Source organism: Mustela lutreola, chromosome 14 (genome assembly GCF_030435805.1).
Source record: "Mustela lutreola isolate mMusLut2 chromosome 14, mMusLut2.pri, whole genome shotgun sequence".
NCBI lineage: Eukaryota > Metazoa > Chordata > Mammalia > Carnivora > Mustelidae > Mustela > Mustela lutreola.
This window is the reverse complement of record NC_081303.1, coordinates 35,467,527-35,486,230: the sequence shown is the minus strand read 5'-3', so window position 1 is coordinate 35,486,230 and position 18,704 is coordinate 35,467,527. Positions and strand designations below refer to the sequence as shown.

Sequence of the window (18,704 nt, the reverse complement as noted above, 5' to 3'; positions counted from 1 at the left end):
CCTAAATCTAGAAATTTAAACCTCTACTCATCCTTTAGGGCCCACTTAGGTCAGGAAGCTCTTTCAAGAAGCCTTTTTTAGCCCAGCCTGTATTAGGTACTCCTCTTGTGTTTCCAATATATTCTATGTTCTTTCTATATGAGAAAGTCCATACTGTTGTGAGCTGCATGGCGTGTAATATTTGCTCAGTAATTGTTGAAGGATTGAAAAAAATCACTATTGTGCCTGATTATAACAAGTTTCATATTCCTAAAGATAGTGCTGGGACAATTCACATAAAAGATAAAGCCGAATGGCATTAGGACTTAGGACAGCAGGATGTATCACCACACAAAGAGTCAAACTTTTTAATACTGGTACTTAATATTTAGAAGAAAGTATGTTTCCAAAATTAAGCACATCCTTAAAAATATCTATAACCCAGGAAAACTAAAGGTGAAGTGGCAGATTAAAAATGTAAGAATAAAGAGGCTAATAATGTGAGAGGCGCCTGGGTGTCTCAGTCGGTTGAGCCTCTACTTTCAGTTCAGGTCATGACCCTAGGGTTCTGGGATTGAGCCTGGCATCAGTCTCCTTGCTTACAGGGGAACCTGCTTCTCCCTCTGCTTGTGTACATGCACTCTCTCTCTCTGACAAATAAAATGTTCAAAAGAAAAAAAAAAGCTAATCTGAAAAGACTACATATTGTATGGTTCCAATTATATAATATCTTATTCCAGAGCATCTGGGGGCTGAATGGTTAAGTGTCTGATTCTTGATCTCAGGTCAGGTCTTGATCCCGGGGTTGTGAATTCAAGCCCTACATTAGGCTCCACGCAAGGCAGAGAGCTACTTAAAATTTTTAAAAATTATATTCCAAATAAACACATAAAAAGATACTCCACATCATAAATCATCAGGAAAATGCAAATTAAAACAACATGATACTACTACTATACACTCATCAGAATGGCCAAAATCCAGAACATATATAACATCCAATGGTGGCAAAGATGTGGAACAAAAGGACCTCTCATTCACTGTTGGTAGGAATACAAAATGGGACATCTACTTTTGAAAACAGTCTGATGGTTTCTTAGAACTACACATACTCTCACAATACTATCAAGCAGTCACTTTCCTTGCTATTTACCCAGAGGAGCTGAACACTTAGGACTATACAAAAACCTGTAAACGGATGTTTAGAGCAGCTTTATTCATAACCTCCAAAACTTGGAAGCAAGCAACCAAGATGTCTTTCAGTATAGATAAACTGTGATATATCCAGACAGTGGAATATTATTCAGCATTAAGCTATGAAAAAAAAAAAAAGGACAAAACTTAAATGCATTGCTAAAAGAAAGAAGACACCTGAAAAGGTTACTTACTGCATGATTCCAACTACAGGACACAATGGAAAAGGCAAAACTAGGGAAACAATAAAAAGATCACTTGCTGCTAGGAGTTGGAATGAGGAGATGAATAGGCTTTTCTGGGTAATGCAAATACTCTGTATGATACTGTAACTGTGAACACTTGTCATTATACATTTGTCCAAACCCATTAAATATACCACACCAAGAATGAACCCTATGTAAACTATGGACTTCAAATGTCAATGTAGAGGGGCGCCTGGGTGGCTCAGGGGGTTAAAGCCTCTGCCTTCAGCTCAGGTCATGATCTCAGGGTCCTGGGATCAAGCCCCGCATCGGGCTCTCTGCTCAGCGGGGAGCCTGCTTCCTCCTCTCTCTCTGCCTGCCTCTCTGACTACTTGTGATCTGTCTGCCAAATAAATAAATAAAATCTTAAAAAAAAAAGTCAATGTAGATGCATCAATCTTTTTTTTCTTTTTTTTGGAGGAGATTGTGCATGTGTGGGAGCAGGGAGTATATGAGAAATTGCAGTACCTTCTCAATTTTGCTGTCAATCTAAAATTGCTCTAAAAAGTCTTTCAAAAAGGGGCACCTGGGTGGCTTAGTGGGTTAAGCCTCTGCCTTCAGCTCAGGTCATGATCCCAGTGTCCTGGGATCAAGCCCCGCATCAGGCTCTCTGCTCAGCAGGAAGCCTGCTTCTTCCTCTCTGCCTACTTGTGATCTCTCTCTGTCAAATAAATAAATAAAATCTTCCAAAAAAAAAAAAAAAAGTCTTTTAAAAAGAAAAAAGAATTTTAAAAAAATCAACTGAACCCGAAATCTTTCCCAAATATGGAGAACCTATTGACAGGTTTTACTCCCTACTTCCTTTCCCTCCACCCTCCCCCCCAACCATTTTGCCATTAATGCACCTAAGAAGTTGTTGAGTTTTATCTTGACACAGAGTACAATGAATTAACTAATGCATGTCAATCATCAGGAAACTAGGTGCTACTACTTCAATATTCAATGATGTTTTCATAAGAGTATTATCTATTCTGGCCTTTGTGATATTCTAAGTTACTCTTAAGTGCATTTAGAGATCTATCTATCCTAAGGATTTTTTTTTTTTAATTTCACAAAACCATCTTTTTTTTTTTTTTTTTATAGCAGTAGAAAGAAAATAAATCGGCCTTCTGGGCTCTTATGAACAGGTTTTCATCAACTGCATACCTACAGCCCTATCATAATAAAATCACATTTCTGAAAAAATTGACTCAGATAATGAGTAAATCCACAGAATCTATAACTCAAATTTTCTAAATATATAGAGAACCTTACATTTATTTTTTAAGCCTCTGATAAAGTTAAAGAAAAGCTAAATTCAAGCAAAAACTGTTTAATCAAAACAGTTCAAAAACTTCTTTCAATGGGGTAATTAATGTAAAATTTGACACATAAAACATGGCTTTTAAAAGAGTAATTATAGGGAAAGCATTTCAAAAGGAAGGCTAAAACCCAAGGTTTTTTTTTTTTTTTTTTTAAGGTACAGCACTTAAATATGGAAGACTCTTTAACAGAACATCTCCACAAAAATGGCCTTTTGAGCAAGCATGACTGTATACTGATACAGGGAAGGTCAAATCAAGACCAAACACAATATAGCTACTTTCAGCAAAAGCAGAGCTATAGCTTATTTATTTAAAAAAAAGGGAGGGGGTGTCTGGGGGGCTCAGTGGGTTAAAGCCTCTGCCTTTGGCTCAGATCATGATCTCAGGATCCTGGGATGGAGTCTGCTTCCCACCCCCACCTCCCCACCCGCCTCTCTGCCTCCTTGTGATCTCTGTTTGTCAAATAAATAAAATCTTTAAAAAAAAAGGGGGGGGGGCAAAAGAGAATGACATAAGGTTCTCCATTTCTCAAGCTCTGGAAACTTCACAGAGGTGAGTTAAGGAAGATACAAGTTCATGTGGTAACCAATTTGGATTTTACAGATTAAAATGTAGTATGAATAGAACCCAAGTGTAAAGCCAAGTGCCAACACGGAATTCTGGATGCCAATAATGTTCAGTTAAATTCTATTCACCCTTACTAGCCAATTCAGAATTAGTTGTGGAAATTAATTTTCATTATTGAAAATGACTCATACTCAAAAATATTTTCCCATCATAACTGAATTATAAGAAGAAATCAGCTAAATGGGATAATTTTCTTCTTTAAGATTCTAATTATTTAAAGAATAAGAATAATTTAACTATTAAATCTATAGTTGACTATAAATATACTATTTAAAATTAGATAGTATATAATTAAATGGTTCCCAATGACCTCTTTCAAAAGTGATTGTAACTTCAAACACAACTGTAAAGGCAATCCCAATTAGTGCGGAGCCCAAGAGAGAACTAGGTTAAGGAGATCTAAATTCTAATCTCAATACTGCCATTTATTAGCTCTGAGACCTGTATATCCTTGATAAATAAATTTGAAAGGTTTAGAGAAAAACAAGAAAAGGTGACTCTAGATTTTAGGAACACCAAAAAATGGAGTAAAAGATGATACTCTAATAAGAAATCATGGAAACCATTAATGGACAATATTTATTTGGTAAGACTGTTTCATTCAGGGGGTAAAGTTTATTATGTAAAGTTCAGGGCTGCCGGTGACACAAGCAACAAAGCACAGAAAATGTAGGCTTGAGGACAAACTGAGATCATGGAAAGAAGTAAGTTTTCTCTGAGAGTGAACATAAACAGGAAACTGGACCTTCGGAGGATAGTTTACATCAGCACTTTTCAATGAAACTTCCTGAGATGTTCTTTGTCTTCAGTTTCCAGTATGGTAGCCACTAGCCACATGTGATTACTGAATCACTGAAATGTGGCCTGGTGCAACTGAGGAACTAAATTTTAAATTTTATTTTATTTTAATTAATTAAAACTTAAGTTTATGCACAAAATGAAATATTACTTAGTAGTAAAAAGAAATGAGCTAGGGACACCTGGGTGGCTCAGTCAGTTAAGGATCTGTCTTCCACTCAGGTCAGGTCCTGGGATCATAAGTCCTGCATCAGGCTCCTTGCTCATAGTGAGCCTGCTTCTCCCTCTGCCTGCTGCTACCCCTGCTTGTGTAAGCTCTTTCTCTCAGACAAATAAATAAAATCTTAAAAAAAAAAAAAAAAAAAAAGAGCTATCAAGCCCCACAAAAAGACATAGAAGAACCTTAAACGTTACATTGCTAAGTGAAAGAAGACAATCTCACTCAGGAAACTACACAGCACAAAATGTGAATCCTCATATAAACTATGGAACTTAGTTAATAACAATTTATCAACATTGGATCATCAATTATAACAAATGCACACTAGTACAAGATGTTAACAGAAGTAACCGTAAGGGGAAGGTGTATACGGAAAATCTTTACCTTCAGGACATTTTCTATAAACCTAAAACTGCTCTAAAAAAATTAAGTCTATTACAAATTTTATATTTAAGTAGCCATTTGTAGCTAATGGCTAGTAAGGAATAGCACAGATCCATATCAATGAAAGATTGACATGGGAAGAAAACGAGAATGGTATCTCATTTCTTTCTTTGCTTTTTTTTTTTTTTTTAAAGATTTTATTATTTATTTGACAGAGATCACAAGTAGGCAGAGAGGCAGGCAGGGGAGGGGGGGCAGGGGAGCAGGGGAGCAGAGAGCCCGGTGTAGGGCTCGATCCCAGGACTCCGGGATCATGACCTGAACCGAAGGCAGAGGCTTTAACTCACTGAGCCACCCAGGCAACCCTGGTATCTCATTTCTGACCACTACTTTCAAAAGTACACATACAGGGACATCTGGCTAGCTCACTGTATAGCATATAGCATATGACTCTTAATCTCAGAGTTGTAAGCTCAAGCCCCACACTGGGTGTAGAGTTTACTTAAAAATAAAACCTTAGGAAAAAAAAATATACATACATTTAATCCTAAACTACACAAACTTTATACGCAGCTTCAGTAGCAAAACAATTTCAAATAGTCTAGATGAATATCTTTCTAAAATGATTTTTGTTAAACAGAATTTACGGAGGAAAATTATTTATTGACTGAGTACTATGTATCAGGTACTATACTGAAGATGTATGTTATCTCATTTGAAACTTCAAAATAAATCTTTAAGATTTCATTTATTCATTCATTCATTCGAGAGAGAGAGAGAGCATGCACGCACATGTCCATGCAGATGTGTGTGCTAGCATCAGGGAGGAGCAGAGGGAGGAGCCTGGGGGGAAGGACTCAGGTCTCATGACCTGAGCTAAAATCAAGATTGAGTTGCTTAACTAACTGGCCACCCGGGCACCCCCAAAACAAATCTTTAAAAGGAAAGTATATCTAGGGCGCCTGGGTGGCTCAGTGGGTTAAGCCTCTGCCTTTGGCTCAGGTCATGGTCTCATGGTCCTGGGATTGAGCCCCACATCAGGCTCTCTGCTCAGCAGGGAACCTACTTTACCCCCCCCCCAGCCCCGCCTCTCTGCCTACTTGTGATCTCACTCTCTGTCAAATAAATAAATAAAATCTTAAAAAAAAATAAAGGAAGGTATTATCATTTCTGATTTTAGAGATGAAGAATCATAAAGCCTAAGTGATAAAAGATGGGAACATAGATATCAGACTTCAAAGCCTGTGTTCTAATATACTCTGTACATATTTTTATGACTTCCAAAATTATGAACATAACTGAATTTTCCTACAATGAATTTATCGCCAGGAATAGGTTAAAAAAAAAGGAATAAGTTATATAGCATAATAATTAAATGACACACTCAGTCTACTGAGGTGTTGTCCCTGTATTAAATGGCCCCAAGCTAACATGGTTTTTTTCTGTAAACCCCTCCCCTTCCTGTCCCTTTTACCTATAGTGCCTCTACTCCCACAGCTAATTTGCACCTTTTAATCTGCTATGGAATTAGAGAACAGATAATCAAATTTATTAGAATTATGTACAAACCAAGAGAGCACCTAAATCAGTGCTTTAGTGCAGATGATCTGGTTCATTAATCTTGTAACAAAAGTTTTTTTGTATATTTCTTATTCTAAACTGGGACCTGGAGAGATGAACTACTGCTCTATAATAAAGCTAAGAATCCAATAATCCTACTTCACTCACAAATCTTCCACTAAGCCATATTTTTAAGTATAGATCTCTAAACATCACTTCACTTAAAGATGTTAACAATAAATGTACTGTTTTGTTTTTTTTTAAGAATTTATTTATTTGAAAGAGAGAGACAGCTGGCACACACAGGACGAATATAGGTGGGGAGGGATGAAGTGGAAGGGAGAGGGAGAAAGAATGTGAAGCAAACCCACATGGTGTATGGAACCACACTACGGCTCAATCCCAGGACTGGGAGATCATGACCTGAGCTGTGACCTGAGCCATGATCTGAGCCGAAACCAAGTCTGACGCTTAACTGACTGAGTCACCCAGGCACCCCAATGATTAAATGTATTACTTTAGTATACTAGCTTTCCTATGTTACTATAAAAAATAAATGAGGTATATACAAAAATACAGAAATATTTATAAAGAGTTAATACTTTTCTGAAAAAAGTCCCCCTATTAAAGAAAAGTACTTAATTATAAGTATTTGTAAGTAATTCTTTCTCATCACTTTTTAAGTTGCCCTTTTAACGAAGTTTTCCCTTGAAAAGGGGCTATTACTGAAGTGACTTTTTATATGCCCTTCTTGTCCCAAGATTATGGCCAGAGGATATCAAGAGTAATCTGGAGGTTGCTGAGGGCTTGTTTTAGAGTGTTTTCATGTCTGATGGAGAACTCTTGACATTTGGAAACAACTAAGAAAATATGAATATTTAAAACCACATTTTAAAAAGGGGGAGAGGGAGGGGTGCCTGGTCGGGCAACTGCCTTTGGCTCCGGTCATGATCCTGGAGTCCTGGGATCAAGTCCCACATCAGGCTCTCTGCTCGGCGGGGGTCTGCTTCTCCCTCTCACCCTCCCCTTCTTGTGTGTTCTCTCTCTCTCTCAAATAATAAAATCTTAAAAAAAAAAAAAAAAAAGCGGGGGGGAGAGGGAGATTAATATCAAAATTTAAAATTTTCTGCCTCACTTAGATCTCCTGTAATTCATTACAAATCTTTACTAATAACATGAAACTTGTTTTGCGCCTATCACCATAAATTTAAAGATTTCAATTTAATTGGGGCGGGGAGGGAGTACCATTCTGAATTTAACAAAAGGATAAGAGTATTTCCAAAGCCCAAAACTGAAACTTCAAATTAAGCAATCCTAAATTTACAGAAGTCTGGGGCACTGGGCTGGGTCAGTCAGGAAGAACAGGCAACTCTTGATCTTGGGTGTAAAGATTACTAAAAAGAAAAAAAAAAACACAAAACTTTTTTTTTTTTTTTTAATATTCTATTTATTTGACAGACAGAGAGAGAGAAAAAGAGAACAAGCAAGAGGAGAGGCAGGCAGCGGGAGAAGAGGGCTCCCTGATGAGCAAGGACCTGGATGCGGGACTCAATCCCAGAACCCCGGGATGATGACCCGAACTGAAAGCAGACACCTAATCCACTGAGCCACCCAGGTGACCTGAAAAAAAATTTTTTTTTAAAAAGGGTTGTCTGGCTTGCTTGGTGGGTAGAGTGTGTGACTCTTGATCCTGGGATTGTTGAGTTTGAGCCCCATGTTGGGTGTAGAGATTACTTTAAAAATAAATAAAATTTCAGAGGTCAAAGTGCATTACACATTATTCCAGAAAAGAAAGCTTAATAATTTTCCCCCTCAATCCATCAACTAAACCAAGCAAAAAAAGCTACAGATCAATTGGTTCTGTAACAGTTTCATGTTTTTGGAGGGAGTCAGGTAGAGCCAAAACCTAGGTTTTTAATACTTATTCAACATGTGATTAAAAGCAGAGTGTCAGGTAAATTACAGCTCCGAATATTCTCAAAGATTAGCTGAGTAAAATAATTACAAAGTCAGATTCATAAAGATCAAGGAATTTCAACCTAACGATCATTTTCCAATATAATCTAAAGAAAAGGGAGGGGGGAGGAAAAAACAAGAGAGAGAGAAACCAAAAGGCAAACAAGTTGTAGAGCGCAAACTAAGTCCGTCTTAGCTGCTCCTATCTGTATAGAACATCATAATTTAGTTAATTCTCATAACCCAATAAGGAAATACAAATGAGTCTGAGAATTTGAGTAGAACTCCTTTGGAATCATCAAAATTAAAACTGCAAAGAAAACTTTCAACTTTTCTTCCATAAAGAGTCCCTGGCAGTCTGCCTACTGTACTCAAGAAAAGCATGCAAAGAATGAGGTGGTTTTTGATTCCTAACAATCATATCCTGAAGTTTTTTTCCTACAATTTCAACTATACATAATACTGCTTCTTAATCTTGACTCAATATAAATTTATGTTAATTCCACAGAGACAGAAAGTAGAATGGTCCTTGCTAAGGACGAGGGGGAGAGGTGAAAGGGGGCATAACTGCCTAATGGGTAAAGAGTTTCCTTTGGGGGTGATCAAAGGGTTTTGGAATTAAGACAGTGGTGGCTGCACAACATTGTGACTATATTGCTACTGAACTGCTTACTTTAAAATTACTAGTTTTATGTTAAATGACCTGAACCTTAATTAAAAAGTTGTTTATGTCAAGATAGATATATATATAATGTATATATAATATACATATAATACATATGTATACAATGGCCTCTTTAGAGTTCTTCTTCAAAAACATTGCCACCATGTTCAAATGCTATTAGATCTTGGGAGATTTCTAGATGCATTACAAGTTAAATTATTACCATATACTCACAGTAATAATCAGTGTGATGAGTACTAACGTCAGTGCTAAAATGCTTAACATCAAAATATTGCTGACATAAGACATAGATTTGTTAAAAATATCAAAGAAAAACATAGATGAACCTTAAAATATTCACTCCTCTACCGCAGGTCACAATTTCAGTCAGCTCAACTGTGCACGAAAGGTCAACTAAAATTTTTTACTAAAATTCTTTTCCCAGGGGCTCCTGGGTGGCTCAGTGGGCCAAAGCCTTTGCCTTTAGCTCAGGTCATGGTCCCAGGGTCCTGAGATGGAGCCCAGCATCAGGCTCCCTGCTAAGCAGGGAGCCTGCTTCCTCCTCTCTCTGCCTACTTGCGATCTCTGTCAAATAAAATCTTAAAAAAAAAAAAAAAAAATTCTTTTCCCAAACCTCAACCAATTAGGAAAACACTGTGAACTAATAAGAAGTGCCTAAATTACATAAAGGGTAAACAAGAATATTATGTAAGAAGTGAACAGGCACAAGTTTGACCAATAACAGCTATAAATAAATATGTTAAAGTTGTATGTCCTGGGGATATAAGGCAACATTATTTAGGATTAGTAAACTGCTCACTTAAAAATACACAGAATCTAAGAAACGTTGGAATAAGAAAAATTCCTTTGTATTACGCCAGACAAAATCATTCTTAGGGTGTAACAACCTCTATGGCTAGTCCAAATCCAGCCTAGACTCCAGGATTAAACAAGAGAACAAGGTCTTCAAAAACGTCCAAAAACGTCCTACAAAAACAGGCTGATTTTGAAATCTACTGTGACTGTTTTGATGCAGGCCAATGTGAGAATTTAAATACATCTGAATCTAACCCCAAAGAATATCTGAACTCCTGAGCATTGACAGGGCCAAAGCTAAAGCAGGTCAGTATACCCTGCCAAAGAACATCTTGCTCCGAGGTATCCACCAAACAAGGATCATTTATCAGTGTATTCTTCACTGTGTTGAGTGTCAACCACTCTCAAGATATATCCAAGAGTAGACTGCCTAGCCTCCCAGAGAATTCCATTTTCAACCCCGAGATCTAGAGACGAAAAAATGGTGCAGAACTCTAAATGGTTTATGGCCTTAAAAAATTATAAATGGAGAATTTCAAATGTTAGCTGACCCAACTTGAGCATTCCTGAATGTTACTAAAAGCATTTTTAAATTTCCATGAAGTATTTCACAGGCACAATTTAGCAACTGTTTACATAGCAAATTACAGCCATGAAACGATTACAGTAATATAACAAATCTGTCCTATGTAAATGGTATGAGTTTCTAGATCAACCACATTTAAATTTACTAAAAGCAAAAATAAGTGTTTCATTTGTAATTCACATGAATAAATACTTTCTCAAACTTAGAAGTGAGTATTTGGCAGTGTATAAATAATGTTAATAGAAAGATATTAGGGCTAAAGGCAAGTACAGCATTACAAAGCACAGCTGCTGATCAAAACAAGGAAATCCGTCAACATAGGAAAGGCTTCAAAGTTAAACCTTGAGACACATGGTGGCAGTAGTAAAGCATCTAATTTGTCCACAAGACCTGGGTTTGAGTAAGCTCTTTTACCTATTAATTATGTGGCCTTTTTGCTAGTGACATAGCTTCTCCTAGCCTCAGATTCTTCATATATAAAGTGAGAACAATACCACCAATATTATAGCCTAAATAGGAGAATTAAATGTGAATGTTTTTACTCATTCAACAAAGATGCTTTGAAAAATTATAAAATTTTTAGGTAGAAAAAACTCAAATTCTTCAAATTAATCATATATATTAACTTTTAATATTACCAAGAAAATGCAAATCTTGTTCTTAAGCTATGATTCCAAAATCTCACAAGGAAATTCTTAAATATTACTTGAGAAACTGAAATTATCAGAATAAACACTGATAAAATATGATGATACAGGGATATCTTAAAAGAGTTTTGACACCTATTAAAACCAGAAGTCTCTAAAAGGTTTTTCAACATTAAACAGAAATAGGGACCCAGACCCAAACCATAAATTGTTAACACCCAATTTCAAATACAAAACCTTAACATTTAAAAATCTTTTGTTTGGGGACCCCTGGGTGGCCCAATTGACTACCTGTCTGCCTTTGGCTCATCCCTATCCCAGTGTCCTAAGATCACCTCCCCATATCAGACTCCCTGCTCAGCCAGGAGTCTGCATCTCTCTCTGCTGGCCTGTCCCCACAAGGCTCGTGTGCGCTCCCAATCTCTCTCTCTCACTCTCTGACAAATAAAAATGTTTTAAGAAAAAAAAATCTTGGGGCGCCTGGGTGGCTCAGAGGGTTAAAGCCTCTGCCTTCAGCTCAGATCATGATCCCAGGGTCCTGGCATCGGGCTCTCTCCTTGGTGGGGAGCCTGCTTCCTCCTCTCTCTCTCTCTCTCTGCCTGCCTCTCTGCCTACTTGTGATCTCTCTTTGTCAAATAAATAAATAAAATCTTTTAAAAAAAAATCTCTTTTGTTTTCAGGGAAATGTTATTAAGTATGAGGCAAATTAGTCCTTCATACAACAAGAAGAGAGTTTTTTTTTCATAACAAAGCAAACTAACCACTTAAAATTCTCAAACTTGTACATTCTAATGGGTTTAGGGTCACACATAAATATAAGCATCATTACAAGCTAGACTTTACGTGCACTTTGTGCTGACCCAAGAAAATTAAGCGTTAAAAAAATTATGGGTTTCTTGGGGTGCCTGGGTGGCTCAGTGGGTTAAGCCTCTGCCTTCAGCTCAGGTCATGATCTCAGGGTTCTGGGATCGAGTCCCACATCGGACTCTGCTTGCTAGGGAGCCTGCTTCCTCCTCTCTCTCTCTCTCTCTGCTTGCCTCTCTGCCTACTTGTGATCTCTCTCTGTCAAATAAATAAATAAATAAATAATCTTAAAAAAAAAATTTTATGGGTTTCAGCACTTCAAAAAAGAAGTGTCCTTTCTGAAACTTACTCCCTGAAAATTCACATTTGCTGAAGCCATGTTAAAGTCGTTCTTTCCCCATCACTTTAAAGTCAAAACATCTACATTATTTGTGCTAGGCATAAAATGAAAGTTATTTGTATTTTTCTACTTTATTTCAAACCTAAACAACAATAAGATACTTCAACCTCCATTTTTGTTCAAGTGCTAATGTATTTACTGTCAATTCTTCTGAAAGAATTAAGGACTAGCTCCACTCATTAAATTTCACATAACCTAAAAATGCTTTGAATTACAACACAGACAATTCTAAGCAGAAATTTACCCTAAAAATGGATGAAAGATATTAACTGGCATCTTCAATCTTCCTTTTAAGAACACAAACTAGGTGGACCTCGCAACTGAACATTAAATAGTAGAAAGCCATCTTCCTGGATGCATCCAAACACTTTTAATATAAATTTCTGCACACCTGGGTAGAAACTGGAATAGAAATAACTTGAATCACCTCACCCCAACCCCCCCCCCCACCTGGAAATGCACGAGGTAGATGTCTCGAAAAATTAAATTTAGGAGTAGTCGCAGTTAACTGTTGAAGTTACAGGCACCACTGCCGGAGGGCAAATGCAATAAAGAGCTGCTCCTCCGAAAGCCTAAAAACCCTCAAAAGAGAACAGTTGTTTGTAGTTTTTGAAAGTTACAAAAAAGTTTTGAAATCTTACTAAAATCTGCGTTAGAAATCACATCTCAAACTCAAAGGAAAGGTTAAGTCTTAGAACAAATTACTGAAAGGCAAAAATTAGAACAGGAGGCAAGACACAAGAAGTTCTAGCCCGGAGAAGAACCAATTCTCTCCTGAAGAAATGCTTCATTGGGTCCATTCTGGGCTAACGTTGTTGTTTCTTATGCGGCACATTAATAATTCAAAACGGTTCGTTTGAAGAAAAGTTCTATTCAAACATTACCATTTGTCTTCGCGTTGCCAGTTAGTAGCTTTGTTTCCAGTTTCATGGACTATTCTGGGATGTCAAGAGTTATATTATTACTGCTCCACAAGAGCCCTTGTTTCACTCTCACCCGGGACGTGGTCGTAACTGCTGTTTAGAGGGAACTGATGCCAAGAGATGTTTTAAGAACATCCCTCGGCCCTCCATCCCTCCCCAGCCCTTATCGATAATCGCGTTTTACCTCGCATGTTTCTTGCTGTTGCACGTAAAATTTTTTAAAAAAGACACCCGCATACACGATTGACACCGTGAAACCCACAGGGTAGAGGGAGGGGAGCGCGCAAGGGGTCAGCGAAGGGAGCAGCCCCGAGTGCAGGGAGGCGGAGGCGGTGCCAGTTTACAGACGCCTTCACCTCCCCACCCCCACAGACGGGGGGGTCCAAAAAGCATTTCCTGCGCGCACTCTCCGCCCGCCGAGGCCCTCGGAGTAACCGCCGAGCTGGGCGCCTTTTGGCCCCCTCCCTCCGGCCGAAGTCTCCCGCGCCCTCCCCTCGGCCGGGGCGGCGTCCGCACCTCCCCACGGCCTACCCACCCGGCGAGGCCCTCGCGGCCGCGCTCGGAGGCCTGAGGCCTAAGGACGCCGGGCGCTGACAAGCCCCGCCGCTGCCGGCAGGGCCGAGGCCGGGGGGTGGGGTGGGGAGGCGGCGGCCGCTACGGCCGAGGGGCGGAGGGCGGGCGAGGACGGCCTCTCCCCCGCCGCGGCTGCCTATTGTTCCCGACGGAGGCCGGGCGGCTGCCCCGCGCTCCCCTCGCCGCCGCCGCCCGCCGCTCGCTCACCGCGCTGGTCCGAGCAGCAGCTCCTCTCAGCTCCGAGTCCCCGCGGCCGTCGCCACTGCCGCGGCAGCCGTCGCCGCCGCCGCCGCCACCGTCGACTCTGACTCTGTCCCAGGCCGCCGGGCCACGGCCGCCGTCGCCACCGCCAGCGCCGCCTCCAGCCTCCCACCTGCTGCTGCTGAGGCTGCTCCTGCAGCAGGGGCCATCTTGTTGGTCGGCCTCCTCTTCCTCCTCCTCCTCCTCCGCCCCGTCGCTCGTTGTCCTCGTCCCCTTCCTCTTCCTCGGGCTCCGGGCCGCCCCGGAGACTGGGGCGGGGACGAGGGCGAGGCCCCTCCTTCGGGGGGCGGGGCGCGCGGAGGGGAGGGACGGAGGGAGGGAAGGAGGGGATGGGAGGGGCGGGCGCGGGAGGAAAGCTCTGAGTCACCCGCAGCCAACGCCCGGGAGGGAGGCCCGCGACGCTCCCCGCCAACCCCCGGGGCGCACCCACACCCGGAGCCGCCGAGCTGGTCCCGCGGTCCGCCGGCCCTCCCCCACCAGCGCCCAGCGGCGAGCGGCCAGACAGACGGCGAGGGAGGATTGGGAAATTTCTGACGTTTCCATCGAACCCCGCACTCGCTCGTCCCTAGGCTTTCTCAGCTCCCGTCCCTCTACTCCGGTTCCTTTTCACATTCCCCCCTCCCCCAGCCTCCCCCGAAAGAATTTGTTCTTATCTCGCGTCGTCCGCATTCTGGGTCCCACCAGGTTGGCCCTGGACACCGCTCTCACCGACTCCCAAAGAGAGTTCAGCTTCCCCGCGCGGCGAGACCGCCCGAGGGCCTGGACACTCACTGCCCCCAAATGTCTCCTCAGGCCCAAGGGAACGCTGAGAGCTGTCTGGGCCGGGGGGGACGGAAAGATTCGGCCCGTGGAAGAGTTCCTGGATCTCAAAGCTAACCTTGCGATGACAAAGTTTCTTCTCCCTTCTGGAAAAGAAGCCATTTTGATTTGGGGAAGCGGGAGACCCCTTCAGACAAGCGCGCTTCACCAAACCCGTGCTTTGAAGGGAGAGAAACGAAATTCCTCTCGTATCACACAGTCCTAATTTCAAGATAAACCGTCTAGAGTAGAGGAGTCTTCACATAAACACCCAGTTAGTACTCCTGCATTTATCCCCCCCCCCCCCTTTTCTTTTTTGCTTCAGGTCTTGGCCAAGAGAGCAGATACGCTTTCTGGTCCTTTCTCCACGGCAGACCTCACCAAGACCAAGAACAGTCCTTTATGTAGAGAAGCTCCTGCCTTTAAGTCCATAAATTCGATCGTTATAACAGTGTTTTTTATATTATTTGTAAAATACAGATCACACACCTTCCTAAACTCTGGGCGCCGGTCTTTTTAGTCGCTGTCACCCTCCTGCCACTCAGATTTCAGCTTCTTTTTAGAAGACCTATTGGTGCCCTCGTGTTGATTGGAGTTAACTCCCTTTGAAGTGGGCCGAATCTGTAACCTTCCCTCAACCTTCTGAGTAGTAACCGCAATCCTACAACTAACTTCTGGCTATCACAGAGGGATTAGGTTAGTGTACGCTAATCTAAAGGATATCTATTTCTAGGATAGCCTTTTCTTCCCCAATGAGGCAGACCTCATTCCCCTGCTAGGAAAAACATTAATCTGCTCCTCCGGTTTTTCCTCCTCCTCCCTTCTTATCCCTCCTAGGGAACCTTCCACAACAGAAGGTTTTAGCGGCTGTTGCTAGGCAAACATGCCAACTTCCCTGTTTAGGTGAAGCAAATAACCCAACTTCCATTACAAGCAACCTAGATAATATAATTTCTTTAAGAATAGTTGTACCTCAGTGGTAAATCCCTCTCAAGGTTCTCTTATAAAATAGGATGCTAAAGTTAAATTTATTTTTATTTCATCAATATTTCAGTTAAATACAGGTTTAAAGCCAAGGGGCTTCCCAGAATTCACTTTAATAATATAATTAAACAGAAACACATTTGGCAGAAAAAGGAGAAAAGCAGCTTTGAAAATTACTTCGGTGTTTACAATAAAAGCTAATCTATGAGAAACGTTTATATGCTTTGAACTCTCCACTTAGGGTAAATGTATAAATTACAGAGAATAATTTGTTCCTTGAGACTGTGCCTATTTAGAAGAAAGGTAATACGGTTATTTGGCAAGAAAAAAAATAAAGATTCTGGATTTTATTCCCAAATTAATAACACGGTAAGAATTTTAGCTAGTGAGCTAAGACCTCCCCCCCCACCACCAATTTTGCTGTTTAAGATTTTTGCTTTTCAGTGTGTTGAGAGGTAATATAAATAAGATTTTAAAAGTTATGTTGAGGGGCGCCTGGGTGGCTCAGTGGGTTGAAGCCTCTGCCTTCGGCTCAGGTCATCATCTCAGGGTCTTGGGATAGAGCCCAGCATTGGGCTCTCCGCTCAGCGGGGATCCTGCTTCCCTTCCCCCTCTCTCTGCCTGCCTCGCTGCCTACTTGTGATCTCTGTCAAATAAATAAATAAACCTTTAAATAATTTTTTAAAATAAAAAGTTATGTTGAAATTTATGTATACACACACACACACATATATGTCTTTAAAGTTTCAAACACTTAAAATTGTATAATTTGTTTTAATCCAGCTATTTGTATTAATCCAGTGAAATACTTTCCTGAGCTAAGACACTACATCAAGAGTGTATTACTAAAGACAAACAACTTAGATGTTTTATAGTCATTTGTGCTTAGAAATCACCACTGTGTAGCTTTAACACAACTTAAGCAATTTAATTTTATTTTGTATTTTATTATACAATTCTGTTTTAGAATGCCTAGAAATTTAGATGCTGCCCTGGCCTCCATCCTTGGTATACTATGAAAATTAAATGAGTCATTTCATGTAAAGGACTTCAAACAGTTCACATAGTAAGTACTCAAATGATTTTTAAAAATTCCTTTTATGTTTATGTCATTATAGTCTTTAGTTTTTCATCAGTCAAATGAGGGTAACAAGTCATCAAATACATTTTGCTCTTAGCATGAACTGTAAACAAAATTAATGCTAATTTTTATTTTTTTAAAGGTTTTATTTATTTATTTGATAGAGAGAGAGTGCGCATGCACAAGCAGGAGGGAGAGGGAAAAACAGACTCCCTACTGAGCAGGGAGCCCAAAGAGGAACTTGATCCTAGGACCCTGGGATCATGACCTGAGCTAAAGGCAGGTACTCAACTGACTGAGCCACTCAGGCACCTCAATGCTAGTTTTTAGATAACAAATCAATTAAAATAATGCCTTATGAATTTTTTCAATGTATTTTCCGATATGCCTGTCCTCTATTGTTCTTCCTTTGATTTTTGTCTTTTTTTTTTTGAGACAAATTATGCAGTATGATTAAGCTAGCACATGCTTAAATAAAACTCTGGGATGTGTTATTGTCAACCTAAGGCTTTGTTTATTTTAAAACTAGAAAAGATTTTTAGATACAAACCAACTTATAGGAAAGAGAGACAAAGAACGTTTGGATAGATCAAATATCTACCCAATGCCTTCTTTATAGATAAATATTATAGTATTGAGGAGGGGGTTAGAGAGCGAGAAGGGCTATTCCATCCTACAAAGATGAATAAGTCATGTGTCCCCACTTTAAAGAATTTCGAAAATCTAGTAAGAGCAATACAATAAAATACACGTATAAGCAACAAGAGTATAAAATAAACTGGGTCATAATTACATAGAAAGTATAAAGTTCTATGAAAGTTAAAAGAAAGAATTAGTAGGAATCATCACTCTAATGTCACAGAAACTACCTTTTGACAGGTAAAAATAACTATGTATGATATTAGATGTGTACCCAGAGCCATAGAAATATAATAGCTATCAGTTCAGGGCAGGATGTGGATGAAGGATAAAGAATAGGAAACACAAATGTCTGTGAATGGAGTTTAGATTAACTAAAAAACCTGGTTAATGTACTGCTAGAAGTCGAGACCTCTCCAATGTAAATGATTTATGTAGGGAGAGGGGGTGACATCCTCAAACACCGACACATGCACAAAATAACACTAGAGCTGAGTCACCTGGATTTTCCGGAGTGCTTTAGGTAAAGTAAGGATGGGAGTCCGAGTGAGTCCTCATTCTCCCCACCCACACCTCCCTCATACATAGATTCTCCATAACCTACCCTTTCCCCAAGTCAACAATCCTATCACCACTATTCATTAAGATAAATCTCTTAGAAAATAAATGAAGAGGAAGACATTCCAGGCAATTACACTAAGGAAATATGAAGAAACCAATAGTTTCTGACCTACCCTTCACCTTTAGAGATCAGTCCCAAAGCAGGCCCAAGTCAGCATCTGCAAACTAGGCCCCAGGGGTTGCCCTAGATGTAGGGTAATGATCCAAAGTAATCACGGCAGATGTAGCCCAAGCCAGTTCTGGGGTTTGTGGAGATCGGTCTTTGTAGGTTTGATCCATAAAGAATTAAATAAACTGATGTTTCTGAGTCCCTCCTGAAATGGCTTCTGAACCTGTCAGCAAGCCCTCTTGCTCAACCTTAGATCCAAACAGTTAAAACCAGAAGCCGAGGGGCGCCTGGGTGGGTCAGTGGGTTAAAGCCTCTGCCTTCGGCTCAGGTCATGATCCCAGGGTCCTGGAATCAAGCCCCACATCGGGCTCTCTGCTCGGCTGGGAGCCTGCTTCCTCCTCTCTCTCTGCCTGCTTCCCTGCCTACTTGTGATCTCCATCTGTCGAATAAATAAATAAAATCTTTAAAAAAAAACAAAAACAAAAAAAACAGAAGCCGACCAGACAGCTTAAGTCATGCTCTAACTAAAAC

The 18,704-nt window shown here is 40.3% G+C and overlaps 1 protein-coding gene across 2 annotated transcripts in view; it reads right to left on the bottom strand.

Moving 5' to 3' along the window:
* The window catches only part of RC3H1 (ring finger and CCCH-type domains 1), an 88,362-nt gene extending 74,142 nt beyond the window's left edge, over window positions 1-14,220 (bottom strand). For both annotated transcript variants that reach the window (XM_059146982.1, XM_059146983.1), the window contains exon 1: window positions 13,888-14,220. The gene's annotated coding sequence lies outside the window, so the exon portion shown is untranslated. The remainder of the gene's footprint in view (window positions 1-13,887) is intronic.
* Between the last annotated feature and the right edge of the window lie 4,484 nt (window positions 14,221-18,704).